The sequence below is a fragment of the Fistularia commersonii genome, chromosome 18, assembly GCF_037954325.1.
Source record: "Fistularia commersonii isolate RoL2024-O1a breed Wild chromosome 18, RoL_Fcom_v1.0, whole genome shotgun sequence".
In the NCBI taxonomy this organism is placed as follows: domain Eukaryota; kingdom Metazoa; phylum Chordata; class Actinopteri; order Syngnathiformes; family Fistulariidae; genus Fistularia; species Fistularia commersonii.
In genome coordinates, this window is record NC_141301.1 from 1,870,507 (window position 1) to 1,895,479 (window position 24,973).

The window sequence follows — 24,973 nt, forward strand, 5'->3', positions numbered from 1 at the left end:
ACCTTGACCCTAACTTTAACCCCGACCCCAACTTTAATCTTAACCCAAACCGTATCCCTAATCTGAACTTAACCCTGACTTAAACCCAACCCTAACACCACCTGTAGCTCCAACCCTGACCCCAGCGTTCATCTTAACCCGACCCTAACCTGAACCTGAACCTCGACCCCAAGCTTCGACCGGTTAGTCAACTCAAATGAATGAATGTCCCGTCAGTCACCACTGGAGCAACGAGGACCGAAAAGACAAATCAGTATAACACGATTTGATTAGAGGTCGTGCGTCTGGCAGCGGTTTTGACCACTCAGACGCCAGATTCAAACTTTGGCCCGATTAAAACTATTTTCTCTGCGCTCCGAATCTCCTCGGTGGCTTCGTAAACTATCACGGAAGCAGGTTTTCCCTTTCCTGAATCCCTTCCTGTGGTGTAAACACCTCTTTTCATGACGCCTCTGCATCGGGTGTCGGTTTATTTCCTGTTTAAAGACCTTTTGTACATTTTCATTTTTTATTTTTTATTGATATTCCACCCTGAACGGTATCACCCGGCTCCGGTGGCGGCTGGCCGCTTCCAAGACGGAGGGGAAAAAGATATTCATTCAGATCCGACCCCGAGATTCCGCCTCCCTTCCCCGTTCCCCGGCTCCGATGTCCTTCAAGAGCGATTCCGAGCCGACTAATGAAGGCGGGCTGTTTTCAGTGGCGCAAATTGCCTTTTTTTTTTTTTTTTTTGAATTCCATCTCCTGCCTGCTTGTTTCCGTCGCAATTTACTCCCCGAGATTTTCTCCCGCAAGCTAATACGTGGCCCCCTTTCCACTTTGGATCCCGGCGACAAAATGTCCACCGTGGAAACGGGAGGCGCCGCTTTTCGAGATTCCGGCACGTTCCCCGCCGCTAATTGGATCTCTCTGGGAAGCGGCGCGCTCGGAGTTGCGCCTCCTGTTCGCCGAGCGCCGTCCCGGGTGTGATGGAGCGCGAGTGTCTCGGAGGGCGGGCGTGCCGTCGGGCGCTCTGGATCGCGCCGCCGCAGGCGTGACCTTCCCTCCCCGGCAGCTTAACCAAATCAATTATTGCTCAGAACAGAAGCCGGCGGCGAGGAGTGACAGGAGAGCCCGCGACCTTGTCAGCGCCCCGGAGGAGACTGCGAATTATTCCCCTTTGAGCGCCGAAAAAAAAAAAAGCGGCGTAGGCGTCCGCCTTCGAGACGGACGGCGCCCTGCAAACGGCGCAAAACAGAAAACCGCTCAGACCTCTTTCGCGCAATCGGAACTTGGAGGAATCACGGCGATTCCTCGGTTAAAGGCGCCGCTAGCGTGGATAGTGCGCAAGAGTGGCGATGTTTCCGCGACCCCTTTACGTCCGGGAGTCGCAAGAGATGTGACCTTCCGTGTTTACCTTCAACTCGCTCACAAATCGGCACTTTCATAATTTATTATCAATTCCGCTTATCGTGCGCTCAAGTTGGCGGCGCTGCTAGAGAGACGGCGTTCACCCTGAACCAATCACATACAAGCATTCACTCCGCACGTCATATAGAGACATACAACTACTGTATTTTCACGACCATAAGGCGCACCGTACTAAAAGGCGCAGTCTCAGTTATGTGTGCCATTATTGTATTTAACTCACACATATAAGGCGCGCCTGATTATAAGGCGCGGGTTTTATACACAATCCACGCCCACACTTCCACCTTTAACGTTCTCATGGTGTCCGCTAACGTCCGCCTTGCAACAACACACACACAAGCATACAAGTGTGCATATTTAAAAACAGAGCGGGAGCTAAACTGAGTTTGGTATCACATTTTTTTTATCGGTAATCATCATCAATCCAACCCATGGAAGTCCTCATTCTCTGTTTCTGATTTGAACAGCTGCGCTAAATCTCCATCAAACATGCCGGGTTCACTTTCTTCACTGTCAGAGTCGCTTTCCGTGCCGCGCGACTCCTCGGAAATGATGCCGGCTTTTGCGAAAGCTCGAACAACAGCGTCATCCATTCGCAAATTGTGGCGTAACTCGCCCGGCGCTGCCTTCCACTCTTAGTGAAACCGTGGTCTCCAAGAAGACTTTTCGTACCTCGTTGTGCGTCTCGCTACCGTGCTGGTCCACTTCTTCTGCACAGTGACTCACCGGGATGTCGAAAGTGAGTTGCACCTTGTCCATGTTGGTGACGTGGCTGGATGTGTTTGTCGGCGATGTTTTCAGGGTTGCTAAAACAACGATGTTCTGCATAACGCACATAACGTTCTTTTAGATACAATCAACGCCCACACTTTCCCCTATAACGTTCTCATGGTGTTCTCTGCTACGCACACAGGGCGCGCCGCACTATAAGGCGCACTGCACTATAGGGCGCGCCGCACATTTTGAAGAAAATCTAAGACTTTTATGTGCGCCTTATAGTCGTGAAAATACGGTACACATCTTTCAATCACCCATCTGGGCAATGTTGGATCTAGAAAGAAGCTCCTGCATGTTTTTGGACTGCGGGAGGAACCCGGAGAACCCTGAGGAACCCCACATAGACACGAAAAGACCGAGAACCCGTCTTGCTATGAGGCGGAAGCGCTAACCGTTTTACCGCCCTGCAGGATTCGTCTCCGTTTGCAGTGAAAGGGATAAAAAGCGGGAATAAGATATAATGAAATAACCTGCTAAGTCAGGTGACGGCGGAGCTTCACCCCCTCCAGCGGTTCCTTAAATACATCACCGTTTCACCCTGGACGTCCTCGGCGCTGCCGGGCCGTGACGCTAGCCCGTCAAGACGCGTGAGGTAATTAAAGCACCCCCCCCCCCCCTCCGCCGTCAGGCGAAGAGCTGAGCTCGCCGTTACCCGGCGGCTCACGGGACATTAACCCAACGATTAGCGCGGAACGCTAAGCTGCGCTTCTTTAAAACCCAGGAATTAGACACGTCTCGGGCCGGGGCCCCTCCCGAAAAACAAAGGTGGTTCTTCATTACACATGCAAAGTACGCGTGTTACATCATCTTGCCGGGCAGAGTACGTACCGCCGTCTTCCATCCCGAAGGCTATACGTAAAAGTAATGGTTCATCGGGGTTTTTATGTCGCCATTACTGCCACACTTAATTGTTCCCGCACTTCTTTATGTCTGCTTTTATTGTTATAATCTAGAGTCTCCGAGCAGATGTGACTGCTGACTGTTTTGCCAAAAGCCGCCGCCACGTCAGTGCGCCACCTGCTCCGGCGTAATCCGGGAGGGGGCCGGTGCCGGTTCAGCAACGGGTGCATTTCCCTGTAGCCGGTCGTCAGTTCGGAAGCCGTCGAGAAACATCCAAAAGGTTCAACTTCAGCTACTTTACCAACTCGGGAACTTTTTTGCAGTTCCTAGAACCAGGAAGTAGCCTCCTCCAGGGAGGTACCTTGGAGGTACCTTTTCCTGGAAGGTACCTCCAGGGAACTGGAGGTACCTTTTCCTAGAAGGTACTTCCAGTTCCCTAGAGGTACCTTTCCTGGACCGAGGCTGGTTCTCGGTGCATTCAGACAGCGGAGGAACCCTGGACCTCAGCTCTGAGAACCATCTAAGCTCCATCTCTGGGTCCTCTTATGGTTCCACAGGAAAACATGTGATGTCGGTACTTGGTGATTGGTGGGACTCGTAAGCCGCGTCCATGACCAGATGCTTCTTGCAGTGCGCCATTTTTAAAACTACTCTATTTCCTTGCGCCAAATGGACAGAACAAGCAAGAAATGGTTTGTCAAAGACGGCTGAGTTCTTCTGGCCTGCAAGGGCAGGGTTAGCTAACAGCTAGCGCGGTTCTCTAGAAGGTAAAACTTGAGCCCATCTGATGGTCCGTAGTTATTATTTCATCAACAGCTTCCGCCTCCATGTCCTCTTCTTCGGCAGGTTGTTTTCGACCACCTGTGACTGCAAAACTAAAAAGATCCCCGGAGGAGGAGGCTACTTCCTGGACCGGCGTCGGAGCTGGTGAGTATTTTCTAAAACTTTTCTGTCAACCAGTGAGTTGAGACTTGCTGGCCGGCGTGACGTCCGCCTCCTCGCTAGCTGAGTGGCCTTTTTCTCTCGCCGCTGATGAGTTTCAAAACGGTTCCTTCATTAGCGTCGGGCACTAAAAATCTAACCGCCTCGGTTTGACCAGAGCTCACGTCAGGCCTCGGAGCTCCTCCAATCCTCTCTGTCGTCGTCGCAGACACATCCGCCGGCCGTTAGCTCGTTCCGGGAAGCCGGTCCTGTCAATCGAGCCGCTCCCGAGACCTGGAGAGCGCCGGCTCGAACACGAATATGTCGTCCTCTGGCTCCGACGACCAGGTTTTCCGTGATTCGCGGCCGATCTCTTCTTTTTCTTTTATGTCCCCACCCAGGATCAGGAGAGGGCGTCTCAACCAGAAACCCTTGCTTTTTATCTTTAGCCGGCGCCTCCCAGGTTCAACTCCTCCTGTAATGACAGCAACCGACTCCATTAGCAAGAACCCGGTGAGGCTTGTTTTCATTTTTTTTTTTTTTTTTTTTTACCGCGCAGCTTATTAATCCGCAGTTGTTTCTGCGAGACGGCTGATTGCCGATGCGACCGGAAGCCATTTCAGCAGCTTGTCTCCCGGCGGGCGCCCGTCTTCTCGCGCGGCTTATTATCTTTTTCGCAGCTGTAAGGTGGCCTCGGGGCGGCCGGGCGGCCGTTGAGCCAGCATTACTCCGTAATTCCTGTTTTCAAGACGGTTGTTACGTCTCCCCGATGGGAGTTTCGAAACCACCGGGGTATTTTTTTGAGAAGACGGCGAGCGCGGCGGGGGTGACATTGAACAGAAGGGACTTTGACGGGACCCGCCGCCTTTTTGGGTTCGCTGACTCATTTTTCCAACCGCCAGCCCCAAAAAAATACCACTTTGGCCCACTTGTTTCGTTTAAAAACAGGCCGAAAGGAAGTAAACACGACACGCCCGAGGCGTGACTTGACTGATCACCTGGGAAGGTGTGAGCGAAAGGTACCACTTGTGTTTTTTCCGGGCTTCAACGCCGCTGGAATTAAACCCGCCGGCCAGAACCCTCTTGTTTGCCCTTTAGCGGCCGGACAACCCGTCGCCTTTTATATGCTAATCGATGCTAACAGCTCTGCCCTCCGTCGGTAGCCGCCTTTTACCGGGGTTTTACCGAGAGCCCTTTCCTCCCGTGAGGTGGGCAGAAGGAAAGGACCCTCACCTGCAGCTCCCGGCGGCGGCGGCGGCGTGTTTGTTCGCGGCGCATCAGTCAAAGTCACCTCCTAATGACTTATTCATTAACTCGTCCAAAGCGCACATCTCCACCGCGGGGCCGGAAGGGGCATGTTTCAAGACGCTCGCTCCGCAGTCAGCATTCTGCGGAATTAAAGCCTCTATTAATCAATTTTAGCAGCGCTGGAGCCGATCCCGGACCAGACACACCAGCATGTGTGTGTGTGTGTGTGTGTGTGTGTGTGTGTTCTTATTAAGGGGAAATTCAAATACTAATGATCCTGGGCAGACCGCGAAGCTAACCCTCATGTCGCGTACATCCCAGAGCTTTTCAGATCAGACCTTTAACTTCTACTTCCGCCCCAATTGATGCTTGGACTTTCACTTGAAAAATGCCCGTTATTTTTTTTTTTTATTTTTTATTCTTTATCGGAGATGAGAGGCTTAATCCCGCCCACCGTAAAGACCCCGCTCCGCTCTCTGCCTTGAAACCTATTAGCATGATCAAGGGTGGTTTTCAAAGCGTAGCTCAAGGATACGGAGAGCTTTTCCCGGCGCCTCCCGCCGAGAAAGGACGACAACATTTGTCCTGCTGTCAGGCGCGGCAGCTGGCCTCAGAAGTGATACCCGGGGAGGGTGAAGGCGGCGGCGGGCGGCTGCGTCACGGCTCCCGGGGTGGCCCCATCATCTGGGCCGTGACGGCGCCGCAATCCCCGTTAGCTATTGACTCAAGGCTAGCGCTTGTCGCTGCTGATTCAGCGGTGAATAAGACAAAACGGATGCGTTCCACTAGGGGGCGCTGTGGTCCTGCTGTGAGAGTCATTGATTATCCACTTGCGGAGGCCCCGGACCGATCGCAAGCCGATCACAGGGACGCATATCGGGACATACAACTATTCACTCTTTCACCCACCTTTTTGGACTCACCATTTCAGTCGCCAGTGAAGCTACTGCATGTTTTTGGACTGTGTGAGGAACCTGGAAAACCCTGAGGAACCCCAGAACATGGGGACTCCAACCAGAGACCTTCTTGCTGTGAAGCAGAAGCACTGACAAGCTGCACTCCTTAATGTCTGCTTTTAATGGTATAATCGAGAGTAGATGAGTAGATGCGACTAATGACTGTTTGCCGAAAGCCGCCACCGTGTTCATACACCAGCTGGTCCGGCGGGTTCAACGACAGTCGGATATCTGGTCAGAAGCCGTCTGCCGCTGTCATGAAACATCTAAATATTTGACTTAAGCCCCTTTCGCTCCTCTGGAACTTTTTGCAGTTCCTAGAACCAGGAAGTAGCCTCCTCCCGGGGAGTCCCTTGAACCTTTCCTGGATCGAGGTTGGTTCTTGGAGGAACCAGCTTAGCTCCTTCTCCGAGGCAGGTTCTTCTCACGGTTCCATCGGAGCTTATGTGACGTCGGTGATCGGTGGAACTCGTAAGCCACTCCCGTGATACTTCTTGAGGAGGCTCATTTTTAAAACTACCGCGGTCGTTTGGCTTCTATTTTTCTGCAGAAACGGGGAGGACACTTTGCAGTGAGAGCTCACGGCTTGGTTTGTTTGTACAAGAGAGCGGGATCTTCATGTAGCATGTAGGCATGTAGCCTAGCTCCGCTCCGCTTGCCATGTCTTTGTTAACGGTGCCTCCTTTGGATGAAGTTTGGTTTCGGAAATGAGTGGAGTCTTCCTTACTCCAAGAGTTCGGTTATCTATCGTCGGCGACAGAAATCGAACCGAGAAAAAATGGAAAAAAAAAAACAGTAATAAACATCGTTAGCCTCAAGCCGCTGCCATCTTGAGAACTGATAGCACGTTAGCCTCACCCACATTTGACGCGCCCCCGCCATCTTTCCGATTCCGGCTCGTACTTTGGGTCGTCTCGGCTCTCTCCGGGTTTATTATCTGCGACACGGGCCGGGGCCACAGGTGGAGTCAGCGGTGCCTCTTCCCTGCGCTGTGACACGTGGTTAATCCAAGCAGGAATCAATCATCACGTCGTTACCGCGGTAATAGGCGGGCAAATATGTTTCCCGGTGGCCATCCTTATTATTCTGCCGCTGGCGGCGCCCCCAGGAGACGGCCCCCGCCAGATGGAATGGAGATGTTGTCACCACTGAGCGAACGGGTAATGAATTACCCGCGGACAAATGGCCCCAACATAGAGGGATGAAGAATCCTCCCGCCGGAGGGGGCGAGGTGGGGGGGGGGGGGGGTCAGGGGGCGGAGCCACAGATCAAGCTAGCGGTCGCCTGTCTCGGGTTTACGAAAAGGACCAAACGAAAACCTTCATCTGAGCTGCGCCGCTCATTCATCCGTTCTGTTTTATCCGATAGCGTGAGCATACGAGCATACAAGGTTGGATCCTTCCCAATGGGGTCCCGCCTCCCCTTTGCTCCCCCACCTTCCCGCTTCTCCGGACCGGCTGACTTGTTAGGACACCGGAGTAATGGTGGTCCTCCGGTGGCAGTCGTTGCAGAGGGGCGCGATTACACGGCGGTAATTATGATTGTTATTTCCAATCGCGGCGCGAATGAAGTGTATTTATCAGGAGTGTCGGGTGTGAGGGCCGGGGGTTGCTGGCGCAAACGCAGACAAATGCAGTCCATACTTCCGCAGGGATACGGCAATTTCCCGCTCTCTGCAGGTGGATCTACCGGTCCTGAGGCGACAGGATGACTTTATAACGCCTCCCGGCCGCAGAGGGTGACGCCGAACAGGGAAGGGGTTTGTGACGCTCCTCCTTTCTGCATCTCACTGGAAACTAATATAACAACCAACATGGGGCTTAGATAGATAGATAGATAGATAGATAGATAGATAGATAGATAGATAGATAGATAGATAGATAGATAGATAGATAGATAGATAGATAGATAGATAGATAGATAGATAGATAGATAGATAGCAAATTAGCTACTTAGCCACTTAGCTAGATAGATAGATAGATAGATAGATAGATAGATAGATAGATAGATAGATAGATAGATAGATAGATAGATAGATAGATAGATAGATAGATAGATAGATAGATAGATAGATAGATAGATAGATAGCAAATTAGCTACTTAGCCACTTAGCTAGATAGATAGATAGATAGATAGATAGATAGATAGATAGATAGATAGATAGATAGATAGATAGATAGATAGATAGATAGATAGATAGATAGCAAATTAGCTACTTAGCCACTTAGCTAGATAGATAGATAGATAGATAGATAGATAGATAGATAGATAGATAGATAGATAGATAGATAGATAGATAGATAGATAGATAGATAGATAGATAGATAGATAGATAGATAGATAGATAGATAGATAGATAGATAGATAGCAAATTAGCTACTTAGCCACTTAGCTAGATAGATAGATAGATAGATAGATAGATAGATAGATAGATAGATAGATAGATAGATAGATAGATAGATAGATAGATAGATAGATAGATAGATAGATAGATAGATAGATAGATAGATAGCAAATTAGCTACTTAGCCACTTAGATAGATAGATAGATAGATAGATAGATAGATAGATAGATAGATAGATAGATAGATAGATAGATAGATAGATAGAAAGAAGTCCAATAACATTAAAATCTCAAATTGCAATGAGAGGGTGAATGTTTTCACGACTGCAGGACGTAGATAATGAATGCTAAGCTAAGCAGCAAAGCTACATCAGCTGATCCCATTCCGCCACGAGCATCTCATTTGCCGCCGTCCTGATTAAAAATCGTAAATTAGCTTTGACGCTCGACCCGACCCGTCCTCGCCGTCGCCATGTTTCCCCTCGCCCTCCAAACCCGACCCCCACGGGGGGGAAGTTGCACACATAAACGCCTCCGGCCAGCAGATGTTGGCGCGAACAGTCATGAAAAGAACCCGTCCGCCGACCAAATTATAATTTACCAGCTCGATATAGTCAACATCTGCTGGGCGATAAATACGAATCGCTCAAATTTGCAAAGCATGTTAATGCGGCCCGCCATCTGCGGCGCCTTTATGATACCCTGATGCTGACGCGGCGGCGGACGCGGCGTGGAAGCGAGCGCCGCTCTCTATGGAGGAAACCCTCCGTGTGCGCAAACAGTTAAATAGAAATACGGTCGGGGTTTTTCCAAAGAAACGCGCAACCTCCGAAATCAAAAATGAAAAAAAAAAACAGGATCCTGTCAGCCGCGACGTGCAAATCACCTCCCCGAAGCCGCGGATGTCAGATATTTGCGTGGTTGGAGGTGTAGAGCACTCGACGCCGGCGATGACAGGGAGTGACAGACGTGAGCGAAGGAGGATTATGTAAAGAACAGCCTCTGCCAGGCGCCATGAGTGAGCCGGCGTGTGATACCGCCTCGTCGAAGATTCGCCGCCGCCGGCGACAGTCGGCTCACGGGAGCGGCGAATTTGGATCGCCTTCGTCGGTCGTTTCTCCAGGAAGAAGGCTAACGCTAGCGACGCCGTGCAGGTCATCCGGGATGACCCCGAGGAGCCGTGCAACGTCGCCCCCTAGTGGACGATAGACCTCTTGATGATGAACGTATGACTTTCTTGCTCTTCGCGGCTCAAACTCTTGTTTCAGTTTTACCTCATGCTTCTTCCTTTTTCGATTTTATTACCATTCATGTCTTTATCGTTAGCATGTGAATCTGATCCAGATGGAAGAACTCTGAGGAGGTGAGGCGTCTTCAGGGGTTTGTTTACAGGGGAAGTGAACGAATTACCGGGCTGAATCTTCTGGCGTTGCGTCACTGGAGTCTTTGGAACTTGCGAGGGAAGGTTTGATGTAGATTTCTGGACTTGGGAGCAATTGGAGTCTGAGGAACCAGGAAGCTGCGAGGAAAGGTCAAACATAGAATTCTGGACAAGGAAAGGTGAGACATACAACTCTACACTCGGGAATTAGGAACTTACGAGGATGGGCAATCAGAGTTGTGGGAGTCTCAGGAACATGGAAACTTGCGAGGAAAAGCCTGACGTAGAATACTGGACTCTGGAACATGGAAAGGTCTGATGTAGAATTCTGAACTCGTGACCAAGGAATTTGCGAGAAAAGGCAATCAGAGTCACAGGAGTCTCAGGAAGTTGGAACTTGCGAGGAAAAACGAGACGTAGAATTCTGGACTCGGGAACAAGGAAAGGTCACATGTAGAATTCTGGACTTGGGAAACAGGACCTTGTAAGGAAGGGCAATCGGAGACACAGGAGTCTCAGTAACTTGGAACTTGCGAGGAAAGGCCTACGTACTATACTGGACCTGGAACAAGGACAGGTGAGACGTAGAATTCTGGACTTGTGACCAAGGAACTTGCGAGAAAAGGCAATCAGAGTCTCAGGAGTCTCGGGAAGTTGGAACTTGCGAGGAAAAACGAGACGTAGAATACTGGACTCGGGAACAAGGAAAGGTCACATGTAGAATTCTAGGCTTGGGAAACAGGAACTTGTGGGGAAGGGCAATCGGAGGCGCAGGAGTCTCATGAAATTGGAACTTTTGATGTTTGCAGATGACCTTGTGACCTGGAGTGAGAGCAGAGAACAGGTTGAGGAACATCTAGAGAGGTGGAGGTATGCTCTGGAAAGGAGAGGAACGAAGGTTTGTGGCAGCAAGACGGTGTATGTAAGTGAATGAGAGGAACTCGGGTAGAAGGTTGAGGCTACAGGGAGTGGAGATCAAGAAGCTGGAGGATCTCAGGTACTTGGGGTCAACAGTCCAGAGCAATGGAGAGTGTGGAGAAGAGGTGAAGAGACGGGTTCTTGGTGGAGAAAAGTGTCAGGGGTACAAAGAGATAGAAGAACATCAGCCAGAAGGAAAGGAAAGGTGGAGGAGACGGTGGTGAGACCAGCGATGCTGTATGGTTTGAAGACAGTGATATTGGGGAAAAGCCTGAAAGCAGAGCTGGAGGTCGCAGAGATGAAGATGTCGAGGTTCTCTTTGGGAACGACCAGGATGGAGAGGATCAGGAATGAGTCCATCAGAGGGACGGCACATGGTAGATGTTCTGGAGAGAAGGTCAGAGATGGTTGGGTCATGAAGTGAAAATATCGGTGGACGGATGCTGGACTTGCAGGTCCAGAGGAAGACCAGAGAGAAGATTGATGGACGTCTTAAGGAGGATATGAAGGTAGTTGGTGTGAGAGAGGAGGATCCAGAGAACAGGGTTTGATGGAGAAGGTGGATTAACTTTGGAGACCCTGAAGGGAAAAGACCAAAGAAGAAGAAGAAGAAGTCACACACCTGCATCTCGTCACATTTCGACAAACCATTGAGCGTCACACCGATACGAACATCTGATTCTAAACCTGACGTTCAGAAGAGCACTTTATTTTCTCTACATATTTATTTTTGCTTTAAAAAACTTCTTTTTTCGTCGGGGGCGGAGCTTCTTGGCGCTGTAAGGCTACTAAATGAAAGATATACAAAAGAAGCGTTCCCTCGTGGGGGCCATGTTTGTTTTGTGTTATTTTTTTTTTTTTTATTTTGATTGTTTTGTTTTTCCCGTCGCTAACTCCCGGCTGTGTTTACGTCCCGACCGGCGCCCCCGCAGATGGCGGGGAGAAGAAAAATGAAATCGAAATCCTTCCTTTTTCCCTTCGCAAAGAAGATTTCTGTTTATTCTCCTTCTGCTCCTCGCAGGTTAAAGTCAACAACATCTGGCGCCGGCGTTTTTAACCGGCACGCGGTTTCCCCGACACTTTTTTCCGGAAAGCTCGACGTACGGCGGCGTTTTAAAGAGGAAAGTTGGAGACGGCTGGCCGTCCATCCCACGTTTCCATGGAAACCGCCAAGCCAAGCTTGGCTGGTGTGGAGGAAGAAGAAGAAGAGGAGGAGGAAGCTGCCTGCAACACTTCACCTGGAGGCTGAGGAGCAGCAGAGGGTCAGATGATTGTGTGTGTGTGTGTGTGTGTGTGTGTGTGTGTGTGAGGGCAATGAAACAAAAAACACACATTTGTTTTTCCCCAATGGCTTCTTCAACAGCTTAGATAGATAGATAGATAGATAGATAGATAGATAGATAGATAGATAGATAGATAGATAGATAGATAGATAGATAGATAGATAGATAGATAGATAGATAGATAGATAGATAGATAGATAGATAGATAGATAGATAGAAAGGAGCCTTTTGATTGGTCGAGACCCGTCTGCTTTTACAGTGTCTGTCAATGGACTCTTACCCGTCGGCCCCCGTGTTGCAGACGGCGATCTGTGGACTCCCAGGGGTCGAGAACACACACACACACACACACACACACACCACACACACACACACACACACACGTCCTGCCTCAAATAACTTTCAAAGGTCTTCGCACTGTTTGGGTCAAAAACCAGCTCAGCAAATCAGCCCGTCATAAAAAAAGGTGAAAGACAATGAAACACACACACACACACACACACACACACACACACACACAGACACACCTATGTGTGTCTGAGTGTGTGTGATTGTGTATACAGTATTCCAAATATTCATGTATGTATGTATTTATGGACCGATCATCCATTTCTATCAATCTATCAAACCTTATTATTATTGATGATAATAATAATAGTTACAATTAAAACCAATAAAAAATAAATAAAAGCGTAAACAAACATTTGTGTGTGTATGTGTGTGTTTCGTTTTCAATTGATTGAAATCAATGTAAACTAACACTAAATACATAGATAGATAGATAGATAGATAGATAGATAGATAGATAGATAGATAGATAGATAGATAGATAGATAGATAGATTCTTCTCCTTTTATTACATTTTATTTTTATTTTCATTCACATTTTATTCGTCCAATTAGCAGGTCGTTGTTAATCCAAACGCGCCGCTCCTATTGGTCAGCTCATGGAGGTGAGATCCATCCACTTCCTGTATCGTGTATTTCCTCTTTTTTTCCCCCTAAAAGTGTGTGTGTGTGTATGTGTGTGTGGCATACGCTTGACAGCCACTCCTCCCAACTAGCCGGGGCCACTTCTTTTTGCGCGTACGTGTGCGCGTCCTCCTTCCTCCAGCGAGAGGGGGATGCGTCGCTGCAGAGGGAGCCCGGGCTGCGGAGGAGGAGGACGGACACGGCGCGGCGCGGCGCGGCGCAACCCAACCAACCCATCCAGCCTCCGGTCGCTGCACGGCGGCGGCGGCGGACCCACCCCCGCCCCCGCCTCCGGACCCCGCACCCCGCACCCCCGCACAGCCGGGGGGCCGCGGACTCTCCGCTGCCGGGCTTCCGGCTCGGCTCGGCTCGGCGCGGTAGTCTCCGCCGCCGCCGCCGCCGCCGCCGCCGCCGCTGCAACCGTGCGGGTTTTGCCGTCTTCCACTTGAGGATGTTGCGTTCAGGGCAGAGGAGCGGATAAGGAGCGCCGGCCGGACTTGGATGCTGGCGGGGTGGAGGGTCGAGCGGAGCCCCGGGGAGGAGGGGGGGCGCCTGGATCTCTGTGAGTATCCAACTCTAAAACCATTTTCTGCACAAATGAATGCATGAGTGAACGCGGAGGAAACACAACTTTCCAAGAAATGAAACGGTGCATTTTTATATATATTATTTTTTTCATTTTTATTTGTGCATCCGGTTCGTTTGCGGACGGGCTCACCGGCAGACCCCGGAAACCCTCACCCGTGTCGGAACCACACCGGAATCCAATCCCTGTTGCGTTCAAGGACGCCCGATCGGTGTATGCAATTAAAAAAAAAGAAAAAGAAAAAAAAATACATATCCATTTCCAACACTTCTTCTTTATTTGCTTTGTTTGTTTGTTTGTTTGTTTTATTTATACGTTTTATTTATTGATCCACGCCGCAGATCCGCCGACAACTTTCGACCGGAGCCCGAGCAGGATGACGGTCTTTATTTATCCATTTATTCGTGTTTGCATCTATTCATATTTATTATCTTCATTATTTTAACCCCCCCACCTCCTCCCACGCAAAAAAAAAATAAAACACCAGCCGTCAATCACCGAAACTCCCCGCCGGTTTTCTTTGCTGCCTGATTAATGTTGCGTTCAAGCGCCTCCGCCGAGCGGCGGAACGCGGAGCTTCGTGTTGTATCCCGGGCTGCTTTGAAAGTCATCGCCCTCCTTTTACGATTATTGTTATTTTTATTATTTATTATCATTATTTTTATTGAGCATGCACCGAACATGAAGTGGTATTATTGTTATTATGGTCATTATTTTTTTTTTTTATTATTATTATCGGTGTAGCGAGAGAGGTGTAAATCATCCGGAAATAGAGTTGTCAATGATCCTCCACGTTTTGGGGGTACGGCGCCTAGAGGGTTTATTATTATGGTAATTATTATTATTATTGTAATCGTTATTATGATTATTATGATTGTTATGTTCCTGCTGTTATTTTGAAATTGCTTTTTTTTTTTTTCATTATTTGTTTTTTATTTTTGTAGGCCGATATTATCAGACGGGGGTAAAGTCGAACCTTCGATTTTGAAGGCGCACCTGCCGTCACTAATCCTCCTCCTCCTCTTTCTCTTCCTCCCCCCTGCTGATTTGGCTTTTCTTCTTCTTTTTTTTTATTTTCTTTTTTTTTTATTCTAAGTGCAGAGCCCATTTGCAGAGACTAAAGAGGCAGAGCGGTGCTATTTTTACGGCGGTGTCAGAGTTAAAGTCCCCGGAGTGCGTCGCTGCAAGACTCGAGGCGTTTTAAAGTTTTAAAATCCCAAATCCTTTCAGTAAAAAAAAAAAAAAAAAAAGGTTGTTTTTATTTATTGATTTATTTATTCAGTTATTTATTGTTTGGAGTCGCCTGCTGAAGAATGCTGAGGCTAACGGTGCGAGCGATGCGTCTTGCAACGTGTGTGTGTGAGGAAAAATAGCCCGCTCAATCCTTTCCTTTGTCATGGTTGTGTATTTTTCAGAAACAGCCACGTCGTGGTTCGTATTATCCGGAGAACAACGCGACGTATTGTTTGCGCGCCGAGCCGCCGTTCGATTTCCGCCGCAGCGCGGAGAAAGGCGGGAAAGAAAAAATCAACTTGAAGAATCAGCAGAAGCTGTTTTTGCGGTTTTGTTTTCCTCCCGCGGCGGCAGCGAGGCTCTGGAATTATTGAAAAATCTTCATTTTGAGCCGCGAGCTTCTTTTTGTGTTGATGACGGTGGGGCCCGGGCCGACCCGCGGATATTAGCCCGGCATTGATTGACGCGCGACGCAGACGGTGAGCACGCAGTCCCTGCTTTTTGCTCGCAAGTCAACACAATGTCAATTCATTCATTCATTCATTCATTAACTGCAGACCTAATTGTGCATTCGGGGCCACAGGGGCCTCCGGCCAACCCGGCGACAGGCAGGGTTCACCCTGGACCAATCACAGGCCCACATATAGGCACATATGACGTTTATTCGTTCATTCATTCATTCATTCATTCAATCGTTCATTCACAGGGTAGTATGTTGACATACCGTCATTCACACATCATATAGAGAGCATTCACTCTCTCATTCTCAACTTATTTAGACATTCATTCATTCATTCAATCATTCATTCGTAAACCCATTCATTCATTCATTCATTCACAAGGTCATATAGGGACGATATTTGTTCTCATTCACAACTCATTTCGACATTCAACCATTCATTCACTCATTCATTCACTCATTCATTCACAAGGTCACATAATCATGGGTTTTCTTGTTCACAACTCATTTAAACTGTTCATTCACTCATTCATTCACAAGGTCATATAGAGACATGCGACCATTCATTCATTCACAGGATCACATGGAGACGTACATCATATAAAGACATAAAGCATTCATTCACTCATTCACAGCTCACTTAGACATACAACCATTCATTCATTCATTCATTCATTCACAGGGTCACCTAAAGACATAACCCTTTGCTCCGTCCCTCAGGACTCATTTAGATACACAACTGCTCATTCATTCATTCATTCATTCATTCACAGGGTCACATATTGAGACATACAACCATTCACCCTGTCATTCACATGTCTGGTCCACGTGAGGTCCAGGGTGAACCCCCGCGTGTGCTCGGGCCGTTGGAGGAACCTCAAGAACCACCAGGAAGCCCACAGAGACACTGGGCAAACAGGTTGGCTCCACACAGGAATGATTCCCCGTGGGAATCCCAGCAGGAAGGTCCTCATCGTGTGGTGGAAGCTTGAACCGCTTTGCCGCTGCGCCGCTCTCTGTGATTACCGTGCAATGATTGGATCACCCGGTGCCTCACACACAGTCCTCGGTGTGGATTTATAGCAACCCTTATGGGCCGCAGCGGCGCGGACGTGAAACCGTATCCTTTACGACGGCTGAGCTTTTACTTCCAAATGTGGACGAGATAGTGATAAATGACCGAGACCGAAGGCGGGCGCTACGATCGGGCCTGCGGTGCTCACATGGAGGAGCGCGTCGGCCGTCGCGTCAGGGGTCATTCAATCGTTAGCCGTCCGCGCTCGCTAATCGTTTGAATTCCGCGCGCGGCCGCTATCAACCAGGGGGGAAAAGGCTCGGGATTAAAAATTCAGCTACGCAGATCAGCTAACCTTGACGTACGTCCCGCAGCCGCAGCCTTTCCCGTCCCCTTGCATGGAATGATTATTGACGTGGGCTAACAGACACGCGTTCCGGGCTCGGCTAATTAGAAATGACAACGCCGTTGAAGGCTAGCTCCCGGGACGATGTGGGGGGAGAAGCGCGTCACGGTAGCGCGGGAGAACGGGTTGGTAAAGAATCACCATCGCGGCGGCGCCGGAGGGGAGGCCCGGTTTCACCCGTGACAAAGTCACGCAGATGCGGTCCACGCCGTCGGCCGCTAACCGCTAACGCTGACGTGCGTTTCAAACATGAACCGGACGGCCTGTTTCGGAAACGTCGTCAATCGTGACAGTTTAAAAAAACAAAAACTTCCACCCAGATGCCAGCTGCAGCCATGTTTGTAAATCGGGGTCTGGGGGGAAGGGAAGGAGGGGTCACCTCAGAGACGATCCCCCCCGGACCAGTGTGACACATAATTTATATAATTGCCGCGAAGCATCTGCATAAGAAAGACCAACTTTCGTCGCCCCCTCCTCCTCCCCGTCGTGGCTGACTTTGATTTAATTTGAAATGAGTCAGACAGACGATCCGGAGCCGCGTTGATGTCGACACGCTAAATCGCGCCGTGAACCGCGAAACAAGAACTCACTTGACTACAGATTAGCCTCCTTACGGGAAAAAAACAATTCCAACCCCCCGTGTTCATCGCCGCGTTTCAGGCAGATACACTGGAAGGGGGAGGTTTGCGGGGGGGCAGTTCTTCTGTCTTGTTTTATGCTATTATACATCAGGTGTTATTGAACGGCCACCTGGTAGAAGGCGCGCCGCGGAGACTGATGCAAGCATTTCTGTAGCTCCGGGCTAAAAAACAATTATTCCGCCTGTTCGCTGCTGGCATACCACTGACAACACACACACACACACACACACACACTCAGAGCTTGGTGTCTTGCACAAAGAGCAAAACAACAACAACAACAACAAGGCTAACGCGCCGCTCGCTTAGCGCCCAGTGGTCTTCTGGAATTTGTTCAAAGCATCCGAATTCGAGGAACACTGGAGCCTCCTTCCACGTGAACGGGGATGTTTGTAAAACAAAGAGAAATAAATAATCGTACAGTTTTTTTTTGACGTTTTTGTCATGCAGGAAAAACCTCACATCGTCGACAGGAGAAGTGACAACCAGAAGGGAAATGAAGCAGAATTCGGGTTTCAGACTTGAAGGCTGTCAGAACTCCATCTGCTCTTTCTCGTCCGCCGCTCAGCTGTTTGCTTAGCTTCCGCTCCATGCTAACGCTACCTAGCCGGGAGGGCGGCGGGTGCACGTTTGCTGGATCAAAACCAGTCGATCGTTTATTTTGGGTCATTTTTGTCCGATCTGGATTCTCTCCTGGTTCTCCGCCTTCCTCCCGCAGTCCCAAAACAGCAAACACCTTCATTTGAAGACTCTAGAATTCTCCGAATTTTGAACGGTCTGATGTCTCTGTACGCGTCGCTGTGATTGGCAGGTGGTCGGTCCAGGTTAAGGCCCGCCTCTCATCCAGCGTCCCCCTCGGATTGGCTGCAGCCACGGCCGGTGTTTCGGTCAGACGGACCCAAAACGGACCCGTTTGGCTTCAAATGACTTCTTCATGCTTTGCTGCGTCTGGAGAGGTTGAGGGGGCGGAGCCTCTTTGCCGGGCGCCAGCCAGGAAACAGCCAATCCGCTTGCGAGAAGGCAGCGTCGCCCAACCGGATGCTTTTTTTCGTCCGTTGGTAATTTAAGCTGCGTGTTCAAACGCGGCCACGCCAAGTGACGCCGTCTCCTTGACCTTTGACCTTTGTATTTTCAATTCAACCGTATTGAATTGAAAATACAAAGGTCATACAAAGGTCATGACATAACAGCAATACCGTTCTATTATCAAGCGGATTTTTGAGTAGCTAGCGAAAATTTCTGCAGACGTGACGGCGCAGCCGTTAGCGCTTCCACCTCGCAGCAACAAGGTCCCTGATTGGATTCCCACATTTTGCGTGTTCTCCTCGTCTTTTCTCGGGGTTCCGCCCGGTTCTCCGGGTTCCTTCCACAGTCCAAACACCTGCAGCAGGTTCAATCGTCCGGACGTGTGAATGAGAGAATAGTTCTGTCTCTATTTGACATGAATGAATGAGTGAATGGTGGTTTGTGTGTATTTTTGATGAGCAAGTGAATGGTTGCGTATCTATATAATGTGTGAATGCGTGAATTGATATGTGTCCCCATAGGAAGTGAATGAGGGGATAAATGTTTGGGTTTCGCTATGTGAATGAATGAGTGAATGGTTTTGTCTCTATGTTAATGAGAGGTTGAATGGTTTTATGTTTCGGTGTGACATGAATGAATGAGTAATTGATGTTAGTCTGTATATGACTTGGATGAGGGAGTGAATTTGAATGTCTATATGTGAATGAATGAGTGAATGGTTTATGTCTACCGTAATTTCTGGACTATCAAGCGGACCTCAATATAAGCCACACCAGCGAGCCGATCGCTATCTTGGTCGTCGTCCTGCGCACTAAAACCGCCAGTCGTCTTCTTCGGTGTCGGAGTTGAACGGACTCAGAATTTCCCGGACGAGGATAAATGTCCGTATATTAGCCGCATCGTTGGTTAAATGAAAAAAGTCGCGGCTCATCATTCGGAAATGACGGTACATGTTGTGTAAAAGACTGAGTGAATTGTTGTTGATGTGACTGAGTGAGTGAAAGGTTGTGTGTCCCTATATAATGTATGAATGAGTGGATGGATCTCGATAAGAAGTGAATGAGGGAGTGGATTTTGAATGAATGAACGGTTTTTGTGAACGAGATGGTGAACGGTTGCTCGTCCTTCTACGCCATTTGCCATTTTATAATGTGTGAATGATTGGTTTTCTCGATACGACGTGTGAATGAGAGGGTGAACGAGGCTGCAGCCGGGAAAGCAACAGAGAGAAAAAATAAACGAAACGATCTGAAATGATCTTTTTGGGAGAGGAAATGACAGAAAACAGTTTGTCCAAAAGGTTGTTTTGCATTCCGCCTTGTTTCGCCGACACACTCCGGCGAGACAACGAACGGCGCGTCAGGGGAGCGAACGGAGACGGCGTGGAGAGAGTAGCGATGGCGACGGCGGCGGGAGGGGGGTTGTCGGCGGCCCCGAGGTCGGAGTGTGTTTCAGCAGGCGGCGTCTGATTCTCTGTGACAGTAAAGGGCCTTATCTCCCCGAGCCGCCGTGAACCACAACCCTCTCGGATTCCTCCAGGAGTCCAACAATCTCAGGCTGGAGACAGATTAGCCAGGCGGAGGTGTAATCACAACAACGATGTGGTTTTTTCGGTCGGCGTCGGGGCGGAGGGGGGTCAAATGCAGGCAAAATGCCGCGGCTCGCGTCGATATTTAACAACCGAAAGATTACTTGACCTTCAGGTTCAACGGAAGGTCGCGGAAAAAACCCCCAAACGCGATTGCTTGTGAGACGCGATGCCATTGTTTCGCCTTAGTAAACAAAGCCGGAGTCGCAGACGGGAAGCGGGATAAAAATAACAGGGACGGATAGAAAGAGAAAGCGAGAAGGAGAGGGAGGAATCACGCAGGAACGGAGGCTGTTATTTTATTATAATTCAATCGCCGCTTTTTCAAAGTCCGTCATTGACATTTTGTTTTTTCCCGTCCGTGTTTATTCTCGGTTTCTCATTTCCCGGTTACCTCAGACGGGGTTCGGCGGGGGTTTGCGGGGGACTGATCCCCGAAGAGCGAAGGAGAAGTTAATTTTATAATTTCTAACTGCTGTTCATTTATTGGAACCGGTCTTTCTTCGCTCGTAAATTATTTTCCGTCACTTTGATATCTGAATTAGCTCAACTTAATAAGGCTTGTGTTAATTTGAACGCGGCTAACGCCGCTAATCGTGTTGTTTGCTTTTCTGCCGTTGTTTCCTCCGGTGTGCCGAGTGTTTGTCCCATCGTCAGCTTCGTCTTCTTCCTCTACGTTCTTTTTGGGCGCTCGCGCGCTAGCCCGTAGCTACGGACCATAGCTAACTCTGCTTTCTGTCCCTTTTGGAGGTGCCGCTTTGAATTCAGTCAATTCGGTCACATTAATAAATGTAATGGGGTCTCATATTAGCCGTTAGCGTCCCCAGGGTGCTTTTGCTCCCCTGCCGCTCTGCTTGCTAATCACTGTTAGCTGCGGGGAGCAGGAACGACGGCCGCTGTCTTGTCGCTGAGCACCCAAAGTTATCAATTTGACCGCATGGGATCAGAGGTGGACGACGGCCATCTTTGCTCTAGCTTATTAGCAGTAATCTGGTGCAGCCATTTTTGCTCTAGCTAACTAGCTGGAAACCTTATGCGGCCATCTTGGCTCTAGCTACCTGGCTAGAATCCGATATAGCCATTTTGGCTCTAGCTACCTTGCTAGGATCTTGCACAGCTATCTTTGCTCTAAAATCTGGTTCAGCTATCTTTGCACTAGCTAATCAGCTAGAACAGACTGCAGCCATCTTTGCTTTGAATAATTAGTCGTAATCTGGTGCAGCCATCTTTGCTCTAGCTAATTAGCAGTAATCTGGTGCAGCCATTTTTGCTCTAGCTAAGTAGCTGGAAACCTTATGCAGCCATCTTGGCTCTAGCTACCTAGCTAGAATTTGATATAGCCATTTTGGCTCTAGCTACCTAGCTAGAATCTTGCACAGCTATCTCTGCTCTAAAATCTGGTTCCGCTATCTTTGCGCTAGCTAATCAGCTAGAACAGACTGCAGCCATCTTTGCTTTGAATAATTAGCCGTAATCTGGTGCAGCCATCTTTGCTCTAGCTAATTAGCAGTAATCTGGTGCAGCCATTTTTGCTCTAGTTTACTAGCTGGAAACCTTATGCGGCCATCTCGGCTCTAGCTACCTGGCTAGAATCCGATATAGCCATTTTGGCTCTAGCTACCTTGCTAGGATCTTGCACAGCTATCTTTGCTCTAAAATCTGGTTCAGCTATCTTTGCGCTAGCTAATCAGCTAGAACAGACTGCAGCCATCTTTGCTTTGAATAATTAGCCGTAATCTGGTGCAGCCATCTTTGCTCTAGCTAATTAGCAGTAATCTGGTGCAGCCATTTTTGCTCTAGCTAAGTAGCTGGAAACCATATGCAGCCATCTTGGCTCTAGCTACCTAGCTAGAATTTGATATAGCCATTTTGGCTCTAGCTACCTAGCTAGAATCTTGCACAGCTATCTTTGCTCTAAAATCTGGTTCAGCTATCTTTGCGCTAGCTAATCAGCTAGAACAGACTGCAGCCATCTTTGCTTTGAATAATTAGCCGTAATCTGGTGCAGCCATCTTTGCTCTCGCTAATTAGCTGGAATCTGATACCGCCATCTTTGCTCCAGTTGAGCCCAGTGCCTCATGAACAGCGGCGGCTCCTGACAAAACCATGAGGAGTGGCAACTTTTGCAGTAATGTTAAGGTGACGCATTGAATAGGTAAATTGACAGGTGACTAAACAATTGTCACAAAATGATGGTCTTGTCAAACTTACAATGCGATACAACTTGTGACCAATGCAGGGCGAGATAAACACAACGATGTTCCTGCTAGCTACATAAGCTACAAGGAAGGTACATCGAGGTACATTGCTAGTAATCCCTTGTAGAAGTTACATTGTAGAATCAGCCGCGAAAAAAACAAAATCCACAACGTAGCGAGCATATTTATAGTTTATTTATATTTATTTTGAACCTTTATAGCTCTCCCTACATTCTTATTAACACCTCTTATGTAATTCACACAAACACTGCAGAGTAACACTTGGACAAGGCCAGCTGCTGAATGAGATGCAGAGAAAGATGCTACCGTCGCTGAGCCAATCAGAATCCGGGATACAGAATTGGTCGCCACTCTAGGAAATGCTTATTTTGCCATCAAAATAAGTGAACTAATGAACACATAAAAATACTTTTATACCAAAAAACTGCATTAGTATCCTAGTATTTCACGTTAGAAGGAATCGTTTGATTTCTACGTGATTGAAAATTGCCCCAAAAAGGGGGCGGTTCCCCACGGAGCGGCACTGCGCCCTGATTGGACGTTACATTCAGAGGCAGCTCCGATTGGTCATCAACAGCAAACCAAAGCGATTTTAAAGCTTCCCTGCTTTGCCGATCACCCAGATCAACCCCTTCTAAAGGCTAAATAAATACAAGAAGGATTACTTGAAGGTGCTCGAACGCCGCGTCCACGAGGTCCAATAGAGGAGTCGGTAGCCACGATGGCGACCCGGTTAGCCGGCGCTCGCCACCGCGCTCTAATGACACCCAGGCAGGGAAGACGGAGCGTCTTTCTGGTTTCTGCACCACCAACCGGCAGCTTGATTTGCGGGCGGTCGCCGATGAGGAGCTATTTGATGTTTCCTCCGACGACAAGATAATGACGACTCCGCCGCGGCGCATTAACGCGCCCCGGAGGGGGGTCAGCTGCCAGAACTGTAGAAAAAAAAGGAATCACTTAATTTGCCAAAAAGGCATCGGCGGAGGGAGAGTACGGGACGTGCAGATGAGCGAACGGCGGGAGTCGAGCCGGCGTCGGATATCGGGCCGACGCGCGGCTTCATTAGGCGTCGGGACGAGATGCTAATGGACCTCGCCGGGGGAGCGAAACAGAAACGCAGCTTTGTGACGCTCGGTAGCTGGATTAGCATGGCTAACAGAACAGCGCTAGTTCACCTCACGCCGACGGTGCTTTTATTTAATAAAAAAAAAAAAAAGAAATTATCGACACGACGCTCAACCTCTCGGGCGGATTAGCTCTCAATACGGGAGATAATCGACCCGGCGGTGTCGGTTTGCAGCGGCCCGCGGATCCGGCGAAACGAGGGATTAATGAGATGAAAAAAAAAAAATAAAGACGTTATCGCCGGCGAACGGCGTACTTTGGATGAGGATGACCAGACTCAGCAAACGACGTCAGACCGGTCAACAAACGGAGGGTTGCGGTTAATCAGCTTCTCCAAACATCTGCTGCAAGAAGGGGGAAGCCCCCGGACGCCGCGGCGCGCTGAACACTTACACGCCGTAAGCGGCTCACAGACGCTTAATCCCGTTTTGGACGCTTTACGGTTTAAAATCGCACCAGAAGGAAGGGAAACGAACGTCAGCGGCGCGGGGGGGGAGGAAGGCGTTTGACGTGACGTCGTGCTTTTATTGTGAAAGTCCGGACAATTTAGCGTCCGGCGAAAAGATGGCGGCGCGCCGCGGGAACCTGCAGGTTGCCGGCTCTTTATTGGGATCGATGAGCGGATACAGGGGCGATTACTCGGAATCCCCTCGGCCGGTCGCGAGGGAATCGCAGAACCGCTCCGGATCTGGAAGGAGAGCGTTGAAGAAAGGTTGACGCTGGACTTCCTGCGGCGCTTCTGCAACATGCAATTCAAGGGAAACTACAAGTAGGAAGTATTTTAGTTTTTTTTTTTTTTTTAAATAGATGGAAATAAATAAACAGATTTGGTTAAATTTAAATAAATGAAATTAAATGAATGCCAAATGGTGTAAAATAAAGTTGCAGGGTAAGAAAAATCATTTGCAACAGAAGCTGCAGCTTAACTCTTTAATGGCCATTTTATTCCATATATATATATATACATATCCGGATACGCTATTTACTGTATAAATATATGTATGCATAAATATATTTTTATACACAAAAAGCCTCCATTCAAGCAGATTCAAATCCATTTATCCCACCTACAGAATTTTTTGTTCACCAAAAGAAGCCTTTTCATCCTGATTTCTCCTTGAATCCAAAAAGCCTCTCCGATGCTTAACGTCTGAATTTTTTTTTCTCCAAAAAAAGAAGACATAAATGAAATATTCATCTATACAAAATAAATCAAAAAAAAAAAATGCTGAGCAAAATCTTAAATTTCCATTTAATTCTATTTATACATATACCCCTATATATATTCATATGTATATGTATATATATATATATATATACTGGTCACGATGTTAGTTCAAATTAATAAAAAAAATGTTTTATTAAGCGATTGATGTGTGGCACCTCTTGACTCAAGCCTCTTTTAATGTCTAAATAAAAAAAAAAAAAGAATAAATGTGTGTATGCACCTCCTGCCCGGGGAACCTTGGCAGCGACGGCGTCCTCGAGCCTCGAGCCAAGTCTGAGCGACGGAGAAACTTCTGAACTCCCGGAAGAAACCAAACTTTGGTTTCCAGAGAGCAGAAAATACTACAGAATAAAAAAAAAAAAGAACAATTGGCGTTTTTCATCGAACTGCCTCCATCATCG

The 24,973-nt window shown here is 48.5% G+C and overlaps 1 protein-coding gene and 1 long non-coding RNA gene across 2 annotated transcripts in view; both read left to right on the plus strand.

Annotated features, from left to right (window-relative positions):
• Nucleotides 1–3,925: 3,925 nt before the first annotated feature.
• Nucleotides 3,926–11,947, plus strand: LOC147224148 (uncharacterized). Its single transcript, XR_015107444.1, has 3 exons — nucleotides 3,926–3,954; nucleotides 4,350–4,461; nucleotides 11,816–11,947. It is a non-coding gene; the product is annotated as an uncharacterized LOC147224148 (long non-coding RNA).
• A 1,492-nt stretch (nucleotides 11,948–13,439) lies between these two features.
• cntn5 (contactin 5) overlaps nucleotides 13,440–24,973 on the plus strand; it is a 119,742-nt gene continuing 108,208 nt past the window's right edge. Inside the window, exon 1 of the mRNA XM_086164245.1 lies at nucleotides 13,440–13,610. The gene's annotated coding sequence lies outside the window, so the exon portion shown is untranslated. The remainder of the gene's footprint in view (nucleotides 13,611–24,973) is intronic.